The sequence below is a fragment of the Scylla paramamosain genome, chromosome 6, assembly GCF_035594125.1.
Source record: "Scylla paramamosain isolate STU-SP2022 chromosome 6, ASM3559412v1, whole genome shotgun sequence".
Taxonomy (NCBI): domain Eukaryota; kingdom Metazoa; phylum Arthropoda; class Malacostraca; order Decapoda; family Portunidae; genus Scylla; species Scylla paramamosain.
The window spans coordinates 28,364,497-28,376,075 of record NC_087156.1 but is presented as its reverse complement, the minus strand read 5'-3'; the positions used below and the strand labels follow the sequence as shown (position 1 = coordinate 28,376,075).

The window sequence follows — 11,579 nt, the reverse complement described above, 5'->3', positions numbered from 1 at the left end:
TCAGCCTCACTTAAAGCTCCGAGTTCTTTCGGGAGGATAACCACTGGTGGTCACAAGTGATCAAGAGCATGGTGATCACGAGTATACACACACACACACACACACATACAAAGGAGGGGAAGCGTGCTAGCACTCTGCCCCTGCCGGGCTGCAAGGTTACAACTCCTTGGCTGCAATATGAAACAAGACAAATCTAAAGTGTATCCGGTCAGCCCAGGATTCGAATCCGTGAGCTTACAGGCATCCCCCTTCCTGTTTTATTAATTTACGTATTCATTTACTGATCAGTCATGAAACAGGAGGAGGATAGCTCACATTTAATTTAGTTTAAATTGTCCACACCTGCCGGGATCTGAACCCAGGCCACCTGATTACCAGACGGGTTTGACAACACCAATGTTGTCGCCAGTGGGACTGCGTCTAATAGAACAAAGCAAATTATGTTAATAAAGGTTAAATATATTAATAGAAAGATGAAAGTTTACAAGATTTTGTTTGATTCATGCAATGCAGATAGTTCACGATAAAAGCTGAACATTATTAAAGCTAATATATAATTCATTCATCCAGTCTCTGTAGCTTACCCAACACTTCCTAGACCTCGCCGCTCATCACGGTCAGAATTTCATCCACCATAATGATTTACCTATTCATTTATTCAACTAGTTATCTGTTGGGTATACTTGTGCCTTCCCCACCGCCCCAAGTCCTGCAGGTTCATGTCTCGCCCGCTGATCAGTGTGATAACGAGGAGGTGGGTGACGCGCATTTGATTGAAGCGGGCGAGTGTCCGTCTTGCTACTGCTACGTACCCGAACTCATCCCTCTAGTGGCTGTTCTGTCTTTGCGTCTGTATCTGTCTACTTTTGTTCACTTTATACCTCTTTCCCAGCTTGCCGTGAAATGTACCTGCCACGGGAAAGTGCATGCCTGTCCTCCTGCTCTGTCCTTCGCTGCTACAGGCCTGCATCTGTTCGGCGGACTAAGTACATCACGCTGGCCCTACCTTGCCCACCCTGCTTAATATGCTTATCTGGCTGTCCTCTTACCTTCTGTTCCTCCCCCTGCCTGTTGTTACTCCTCCTGCCGTCAAGTTAACAGAGTCAGTCAGTCACACAGTGGAGGGCGATGATAAAGTGAAAATGGAGGGAAAACGAATAATAAAGTTGGCGTCAAACCATGAAATAAAAAATGACATCAGACCTCAGCGAGAGCCAGTAATATCCTATCATGAGGGTTCACACTTTTGCCAAGACTTCTCACTGCAGCATGGACATATCCACCAAAATTAATGGACAAAGAACAACAGGCAACATCAGAGCAAATTCTTCTAGTCTAAGTAATTAAGGTTCTCGAGACATTCTGACGTCTGTGTGCTTGCAGTCTCCTCCTCCCGGCGAACACAGCTATAATTTCTGCACTTTTGAAAACACGAGAATATCCGACACACGTTTGCAGCAACCACAATAAGCCACCAAGCCACCCCGCACCACAAGTTGTACTACGCCTCTCGGCATCGCTCACTAGACGTATAAAAACACACTGAGGTACAACAACTCTTGACGCCGCTCATGACACACCAGAATACCTCCAGGCACAGCAGCGTACACTAAAGCACAACAAACACTTGAAGAAACGGACGAGTAACAGGACTCTGAATACGCTTGAGACACACCAAGAGGCCCTGAAGAACACACACGACTCTTCTAGACACCTTTACAACACACATGGATACCGTGAAACAACGCACGCACGCACACACACACACACACACACACACACACACACACACACACACACACACACACACACACACACACACACACACACACACACACACACACACACACACAACATCTACGTTTGTCTCTCAGGATATACAGAAACATCTCATTTCGCAATACCTCTTGACGATTATGAGGCCAAATGAGGTCACCATGAATGACTTAACTTCATACTCATAATATCCTGGCATCATTTGGGGCAGAGTCAGACAACACGAAGGCCGTCGAGAACAGAGAATGACACCTCGGGGTTTAAGGTGGTATGCACCCCGCCCTGCCCCGCCGCACGGCCCCGCCAGCACCAGCCACAGGCCACAACGCGCCGTACATTATTCATCAGCACAATGACAAAGGGACGCCATCTTGACAGGACTTGCTGAGTCAGGCAAGTGACCCTGGCTCTGTGTACACTCCACCATGCACGCACGCATACAAAAGACGACATACATGCACAAGCGTAATAACAGTTTTTGTTTCTTTCTATATACAAATTATTGCCGTGGATAACCATAAACACGGCGTTGAAATTCCTCGTGTTATGCATGTAGAGGAGTACACTACAACCGCCGCCACCTCCACCACTCCACTCCACACACACACACACACACACACACACACACACACACACACACACACACACACACACACACACACACACACACACACACACACACACACACACACACACACACACACACACACACACACACGCACACAGTGAGAGAGAGAAGAAGCGTCATGTACTGGTTTAGTTTGCATTGGCTGGCTGGTGATCAAAGACAGGGAAGCTCAAATTAAAAACCATCCTACAACTGAGTGACATAAACAGAACACACAACCGCACGCGTCCTCATACGGGAAACAACTCCATACTAAGCTGTTTTATCCGCAAAGATATCATGATATACCCGTAGTAGTGCAGTAAACACATTGTGCTGGAGGAGGAGTAGAGAGTGGAGATCCCAGGACGAGGCCACGGGAATCAGCCAGCCAGAAAGTCCGCCAACCATCCATCCAGCCAGCCAGACTTGCCACAGGGGCTGCTGCGTATGGGAGGAGGGACAGACCAGGCTTCTCCTCTCATAGCCGAGCGGATTGACAGTTCTGATATGACACTGATGTTAAGTCAGCGCAGTGACGCTCCCTGCAGATTACTGGAGGAATGAGAGAGGTGAGTCAGGGGTGGAGGAAAGATAGCACAAAGACCATTTTGAACCTACTCGTATCTCTCTACGTGTACATACATACGTATATCCTCTTCCCATCCTCCTTTTCCTCCCTCCAGGGTGTGTGTGAGGATAGACACCGTAGGTACAGCACAAACACTCTGTTGAATCTAACACAAAGAGCGCATTGTCTCACTCATATCTTTTTATTCTGTGCCGTGGTGGGAAGGTGAGTGTGGGGGGGGGGTGTGGGAATGACGAAGGGACAACTTGATCATGGATGTAAGAGTGGACGGGAAAGGCATGAGAGGAAGAGGTGGGGACGGATGCTGACGGAGTAGGTCAAATGCAGTGCAAGGGACATGGGTAATGAAAGGATGAAGAGGTAAGGAAAGCTGAGGATGTGGACATATTTTTTGTATACTTTCTGGCTTATTCAAGGTGCATATGCAGTATATTCTATTAACATCCAGTGTAATGCGGAGAAGATGCAAAGAAAGCAGAGAAAAGTGCACCAATAATGTGAATTTGTTTTACCCATTGATCTTTTTATGTGTCATGAAGTCTTCTTACCCCCCAAGAGGGGTAAAAAGAGAAGAAAAAGCTCACTCATTTTGCACTCCCAAAACATTCATTACAAAAAGTCTCCCGGAAAACTTCGCAAAAATCGTTATGGAGGTGTTTTGATATTTCTCCTTTGAAACCATTCAAATCACAGGAAAGAGAGAAAAAAAAGTTCCAAGGCTTAAGAGGAAAAGGGGTAAAAGAGTGAACTGCGTTACTAAAGTGGTTACAGGAGAGGGAGGCATGCGGTTAACAAATTCAGAAGAGCAATAATCTTGAGAATAGCGGTAGAAGATGGCAAGAAATCCAACATTCTACCGATAAATAAGGAACTGTAGATGGTCAGTTAAAAGAATGACAATTACGAGTTTTTTTTTTTTACTCTTTAGTCGAGCTTTGTGAGTAGGTCATGGACGTTGTGCTTCATACAGGGTATAGGGCAAGCAACTGGGAGGAGGAAAAGAATTAGTGAAAACGATGAAGAGCATCTAACTTCAAGGAAGTTGCTTTAGTAAGAAATGAGATGTGAAATTTTTATTTGAAATTTTCAGAAGAGGAAAATTCAAGTATGTTCAGTGTAGAGGAAGGGAATCATTTTCTGAAATTATAAGAACATAAGATAATCTTTATGTGGCTTTCCTTTACGGAATGTTTACGTTGTAGTGAAGTAGTCATGTGACAAGTGGGACACCATTGTTTATTGATTTATGAGAAAAACAGTGACCATCTGAAACTCCAACAATACTAAGTTGAGATACAGGTCGAAATGTGGATAAAAACCGTGTGACAGAAGCTTAGAATATAAATATTTATGCTAAATTCCACCAAAAGCTTTTTATATGTTTAACTTTTTATATGTTTAACTAGCATAAAGAGAGGGTGGAGGCGAGGAAGGCACAATCCCATATTCATCCAGAAAACAAATGTTAAAGAACAGATCTCAGCCGTAGAAATGGGAGAGATGACTGGTGCAAACTCCCAAGAGGAGTGGGAAAGATGAAGATGAATTGTTTCAGATATTTTTGGCTACATGCTAAAGTAGCTCTGAAAGATTTTGACACTCCTCAACAATAAAATCGCTCTGGCAAGTCGTAGAATAAGTTTGGTATAATTTCTGACAAAAGATTATAGTGTGTAAATTTCGGGAGATGAACGGCTAAAGTATTGGCCGTGAGCTGCGTCTTTATCCTAGAAAGCACGAGGAAAAGCAAAAATAGAACTAAGGTATACAAGCATTGCAGGAAGGGTCTCTGTGTCTGAGACAGTCACTTCCGTTGAGCCCTCTGTGCAAAGAGATGGAGGAGTTTGAAAGATGAACAAGTAAGTGAAGGAATAAGGAGGCTATAGTTAAGTATATTATTATGATTCCACATCTGGGCTGAAAACTGGCTTGGCTCAGGTGGATGGCTGTCCGTGCCTCTCTGCCTACCTCAGGCGGTCAATTCCTCCTCACCTAGGTGGTCAGCCCTGTCTTTTTCAGATGGCTGTCTCAGTTCTCTCATGTGGTCGGCCCAGCCTGCCTCGGGTGATCAGCCCAGCCTCCATCCAGTGAGTGGCCCTGGGTCTCTCACGATGCTTTCCTCAAGTGGTTGGCCCTAACTCCTCCAGGTGATGGCTGGCCTTGTGGCCCTCAGGTTGCCGGCCCTGTCTCCCTCAGGGGGATTAGTCCCGCTTCCCTATTCCTCTTTCACTCAGGTGGCTGGCCCCGACTCCATCAAGTGGCCAGCCCTGCCTCTTACGGACTGCCGTCCATGTCTGCCTCGTTGGCCGGCCCCTTCTCCCTCAGGTGACCGGCCATGTCTCACACTACTCTCGCAGGCGGTAGCGGCGGCAGAGTAATAAGGCGCAGGAATGTTGCCTGACAGCCTCTTCCCGCATGACCGCCGACCCAACACAGGTAGTGAACACCGAAGTGCGCCGCCGGGGTGGTGGTCCTGCCGCAGCCATCCACTCCACTCCACGACGCCCACCTCACTCTCAGGCTGGGAATTTTGAATTTCCTGATCTCTCCATGGATTAGTAATTGCTTGCAACTGACAGTAGCCTGGAGAGAGAGAGAGAGAGAGAGAGAGAGAGAGAGAGAGAGAGAGAGAGAGAGAGAGAGAGAGAGAGAGAGTGTGAGTGAGTGAGTGAGCAAGCGAGCGAGCGAGCGAGCGAGCGAGCGTGTGTGTGTGTGTGTGTGTGTGTGTGTGTTCAGCACCACTAATAGTGCTGGAAAACCTATTCTAGTTCAGGCATCTGTACTTTCTTCCAAGTGTTCAGCAGCAATCATGCAGATGAAGCTATGCTGTGTAAAAGAAAGCGAAATAAACAAAAATCTGAATCAGACCATAAAATACAGCGGAACGACGCGTTGTGCTACATCTCAGTCAAGTTCTTCACACGCTGATCACATCAAGATAAACACGCCATTTCAGGGATGTGGTTCAAGTTTGAACATCCAGAAAAAAACAAAAAAAACACAAAGGTTGAGAATATATGTAAAGGTACTGACGACTGCCTCCTTGCCCTCTGTAGATCAATGACAATTTCAGCGACATATACTTGACATCTAAATATGTAGATTTTAGTGAAAATAAAGAAGGTGTTTTGCCTACAGAATAAGGACACAACGTGGCTGTGTAATAAACAAGAAGACGTGAATTTCATAACGAGATGGAAGGAGGATCATTATTGTGGTGACCTTCAAACATATTTCTGAGACCTTTCTCTCTCTCTCTCTCTCTCTCTCTCTCTCTCTCTCTCTCTCTCTCTCTCTCTCTCTCTCTCTCTCTCTCTCATCATAATAATATCGCGCAGAGAAGTCTCCAGTGGCGGCGTGGGCAGACAAGGAGCCTCGTGAGCGTGGGCTGCAGGGTGAGCTGGACAGGGAGTACGCACACTCTTAGAAAGCTGGTTAGTTGATCGCCTGTGTCAGTGGCTGACGGATTGGGCAGCCGAGTAGTGAGTCCCTGGCTGGTGTGAGGAGAGGCCCAGTAGGCCGGCCACTTGGCTGCTCCTGCTGCCCAGGTACAGCACCGCGGATTGTCAGATACCTGACCACAAGCTCGATTCCGTGCAGCGATAAGGCCGTCATGACCACGGGTCGCACGAACTCTGCCGTTGCGTCCGGTGTGCCACAATATAGCGCAAGGTCCACTCAGTGAGCATATTCAATCTTCGTCATGTAATCTGCGGTATAACTACGGTGGTAATGCTTCGGAAGGGCCACTCGTCCAGGATGATTCACTCAGCCAATCAGGTGTATTCTAGTAGGGCTGCTACACTACACACAGCCTTCTGACTTTCTGACGTAGGGGTGAAAACTGCAAAAAAGTAATGACAGCAAGAACACGTAATGCTGGCCGAGGTCAGACTCAGACCGCTGGGAGGAGCTATTAGTATTTTTTACTGACTTCTGGCTGGAGGCTGCCCCGGGATGAGTTACACCCCCTCTCTCCGAGCCCCTGCGCTGACCAGGGCTCCGACTCCTCTCGGGCGTCTACCTTCAACCCGAGAAGGATGCTCTGCTGCTGCTGACGAAAACCACCATGATTCCTTCAACCTGTAATCAGTCTCTTGTATTTCACAAGATGGCATCACGAGTGTGATTGAGAAGTGAGCCAAAGATGAGGGAATGTAAAGAGAGACTCCAGTGCTTCCAGGAAAGCAGACCGACGGCCGCGCCTCGCCACCAGCTGTCCCTCAACCCTCGTCGCTTTCATTTCGTCTCCGACGAAAGTTTTGTAACATGTTGCTGCATAAGTATTCAGATGTTTGCTATTCCTCCTTAAACCGATATTTAATTTGGAGATAATTTAATTTAACCATGTAGAAGTTAACATGCTCCTTGCCATCACTCCTTAGGTGCTTGACAAAGAAATAAGCTTCCTCAGCGGGTCATAAATATCGTCCTACCTTGGTGTGCACTAACATGCAACGTCTCTCGAACAGCTCTACAAACTTTTGCGTCTGTCCTGCAGCCCCGGCCTGGCCCAGCAACAAGACGCCGAAGGCGCCGCTCGACGCCCTAGCTGTTGTCAAGTACGACAGCGACCACAAATATGTTACACACGCCAGGCACCGTTACGAACACCACAGATTACACTGAAATTATACAAATACATATAATAAAAAGAACAAAAAACCTAAGTTTTAAAAAACATAAAAGAATAAAAGAAAACGCCAGATACGCAAATATGAACACACACACACACACACACACACACACACACACATTATATATATATATATATATATATATATATATATATATATATATATATATATATATATATATATATATATATATATATATATATATATATATATATATATATATATATATATATATATATATATATATATATATATATATATATATGTATATATATGTATATATATATATATATATATATATATATATATATATATATATATATATATATATATATATATATATATATATATATATATATATATATATATATATATATATATATATATATATATATATATATATATATATATATATATATATATATATATATATATATATATATATATATATATATATATATATATATATATATATATATATATATATATATATATATATATATATATATATATATATATATATATATATATATATATATATATATATATATATATATATATATATATATATATATATATATATATATATATATATATATATATATATATATATATATATATATATGTATATATGTACATATATATATATATATATATATATATATATATATATATATATATATATATATATATATATATATATATATATATATATATATATATATATATATATATATATATATATATATATATATATATATATATATATATATATATATATATATATATATATATATATATATATATATATATATATATATATATATATATATATATATATATATATATACATATATATATATATATATATACATATATATATATATATATATATATATATATATATATATATATATATATATATATATATATATATATATATATATATATATAAACACACACACACAAACATCATCTGCGCCCTAAAAGATGTGCAGGTGACATGTTGGCATGGGCAGGGATCACCACCTCTGCCTGGCAGGGTGTGGTGGTGTGAGGCCAGTGCGTCCCTTTATCCACGTTGAGTCAGACGGTTGCCCTGCAGCTCAGTGTAGCGAGGCTGCACTGTGATTCCATCTCGCCGCCCTTCCAGAGGTTGCCGGTGGGTGTTGGGCCACCGCCAGGTCAACATCCACGTAAATAAAAGGACCTGCTTGTTTTGACTAGTCTGGTCAAGCCACCTGATGAATTAACTAGAAGCAGAGAGCGAGCGGTGGGAGGCATGATGTATGATGTATGATAATAGCCTCACCATGCCAACCCACTTGTACACACACACACACACACACACACATACACACACACACTCTCTCTCTCTCTCTCTCTCTCTCTCTCTCTCTAAAACATTAAATGTACTCATGAAATGATAAACAAAACTTTAGCTAAAACGCAACTACATAATTCGGCAAACAAAATAATAACTTTAATATTAAAAAGGGCTGCAAGTACACACACACACACACACACACTACCATGGAGCAGGGAGTTGGGTTGTGTGGTGTGTGTGGAGTTCCAGTTAATTAGGGTCGCTTCACACGAGCGTTTTTTTTTTCTCTCTCTCTGTGTACGACAAAACTAGGCTTTTAGAAACCAGTGAAGGTCCGTGAGACCGTTCACACAGTGCCCGTGCAGTCATAATTCCGTGTGGTAAAGATTCATCTGCCTCATGCACTACTTTATGTTTTAGAATATCATAGAAGTCTCTGGAGTACTTGCATTTACGCGGTCTTTTTACAACATACTCTTTAATATGTATGTATGTATGTATACATGTATACATGTATACATGATATTGTGCACACGTATATGCATAAATTCAAGATTTGAAGAAGCCGCTCAGTCTGGTAGTGTTACTCGTGTGGTTATTAGGTTCACAGGTCGCGCTCATCCACTGGCCTCCGCCACCCTTCACGCCTGCCAAACAGTCCCTGCGTGAACATAATGCACGACACATTGACGGGTTGCAGCGGGAAACATGTGGCTTTGCTTCATGTAACGCTGCATGCAAAACCCGACGCTGCTGAGGAACTCCTTGTAACCCAAAGACAACCCTGGCGAGACACTGGCGAAAGGAGGGAGGGAGGGAGAGTAGCAGGCTGCAGAGAGTGACGGACGTAAGTACCGTGGTCTGCTGAAGAAGGGAAGAGCCCCTGCCTGGGCTAGACTATAAATCTGACAACAAAGGCCGACACAGACTAGAGTGCTCTTGTCTCTGTCACATAATGTGTAGGTGAGCCAACAGGTCCTATGAGTATCGTCGCCCATGCTCCTTCCCTCTCCCTCTGTCATCATCCTCCACGTCTTTCCCCTTCATTCTCTTCCTTTCTCCTCCCCGCCCCACTCTCGCCCAACACATTGCCATCCTCTTCCATCTTTCTTTAACTAAAATTTACCTTTATTCACCTATAAACACCTTGCCCCCTGCGAGGCGGTGGCGAGTTTCACTAAAATTTCGTCAACCTCACAAGTTTGTGTTAATTGCGTATAATGAGAGAGAGAGAGAGAGATAGAGAGAGAGAGTTGCTGATTCACAGTCATCTGTTGGTCTCGCGACACAGCCAGCCGTTCCCTAACTACAGAAAGATCTCAGAGCTCATAGTAAGACATGCACACCACGCACCAGAAAAGCGAGGTCACAGCCCATACACATTTGTTGCTAGTGAAGAGTCGCTGCACATAATAAGAGACTCTCCCATCAGCTGTGGATTGAGCGTACTAACCACTAAACTACGCTCTGTGTGTGTGTGTGTGTGTGTGTGTGGGTGGGTGGATGGGTGGGCGCGCGCGGGTGCGGTGGGGCGTCCGCGCGCACCCACGAGTGTTACATAAGAAAGAATTCGGGCGCGCGCGCGCGCGTGTGTGTGTGTGTGTGTCTGTGTGTGTGTGTGTGTGTGTGTGTGTGCCTATTACATAAGTAAGAGTTCTAGAATTTTCCTCAACACTTGATTCATTATAAGCATAAAATCCATTTTTGAGAATTGCATGCTCAGGAATACCTAATGTAGCTCTTTAAAAACACAACTGTAAATATCAACTCTCCTCAACACCGCCTCCACTAAAAAAACAAACATCATTTACATTAATGATAAATAAGTCATAACTATTTTTTCATTGAAAATGTGGATTCAGGAACGAAGTTCAATCCCAGCTATATTCATAGCATTGTTGCAATCACTGCACTCGTAAACGTTTTCAGGTACACTGGTAGTCGCCCTAGTAAGATATTAATTATCTGATTGCTAGTGAGGTATCAGTTTTACAAAACTATTGGTTACGAAAACAGAAATGGACGTGAAGAACATTTCTGTACCTTAATTTTAACATAAATGTGGTCCACTTCAAGTAGATCCATTCTTTATATTGAACTTTATAGATAAGTACGTCGATAACAATTCGACAAATTATCAAGCGTTGCTGGCAATGAAGCACAACGCCTCAGTTACTTTACTAGAGATGAGAAAATTAAAAGAAAATCAACTGTCTTATCTACTTTCTTGGTCTCAGCGTATCCACCTCACACAGAATTTGGATTAAATGATGCAGTTAATCGTTCCCTATGCGCACACACACACACACACACACACACACACACACACACACACACACGTGTGTGTGTGTGTGTGTGTGTGTATATATATATATATATATATATATATATATATATATATATATATATATATATATATATATATATATATATATATATATATATATATATATATATATATATATATATATATATATATATATATATATATATATATATATATATATATATATATATATATATATGCTGGTATTAGATAAAAAAAATCCGTACAGTGACGAAAGCTGGAAAGCAGCCAAGGTAAAAGACTGCACGGACGTATAACAGTTCCTCAAGAGGATTAACGGTGCCCTCCTAACA

General features: G+C 42.4%; 1 long non-coding RNA gene across 1 annotated transcript in view; it reads left to right on the top strand.

Annotated features, from left to right (window-relative positions):
• The first annotated feature begins 11,474 nt into the window (after window positions 1-11,474).
• Window positions 11,475-11,579, top strand: part of LOC135101571 (uncharacterized) — an 8,757-nt gene continuing 8,652 nt past the window's right edge. The window contains exon 1 of the long non-coding RNA XR_010269308.1: window positions 11,475-11,579. This exon is cut by the window's right edge and continues 1,597 nt beyond it. This is a non-coding gene — a long non-coding RNA (uncharacterized LOC135101571).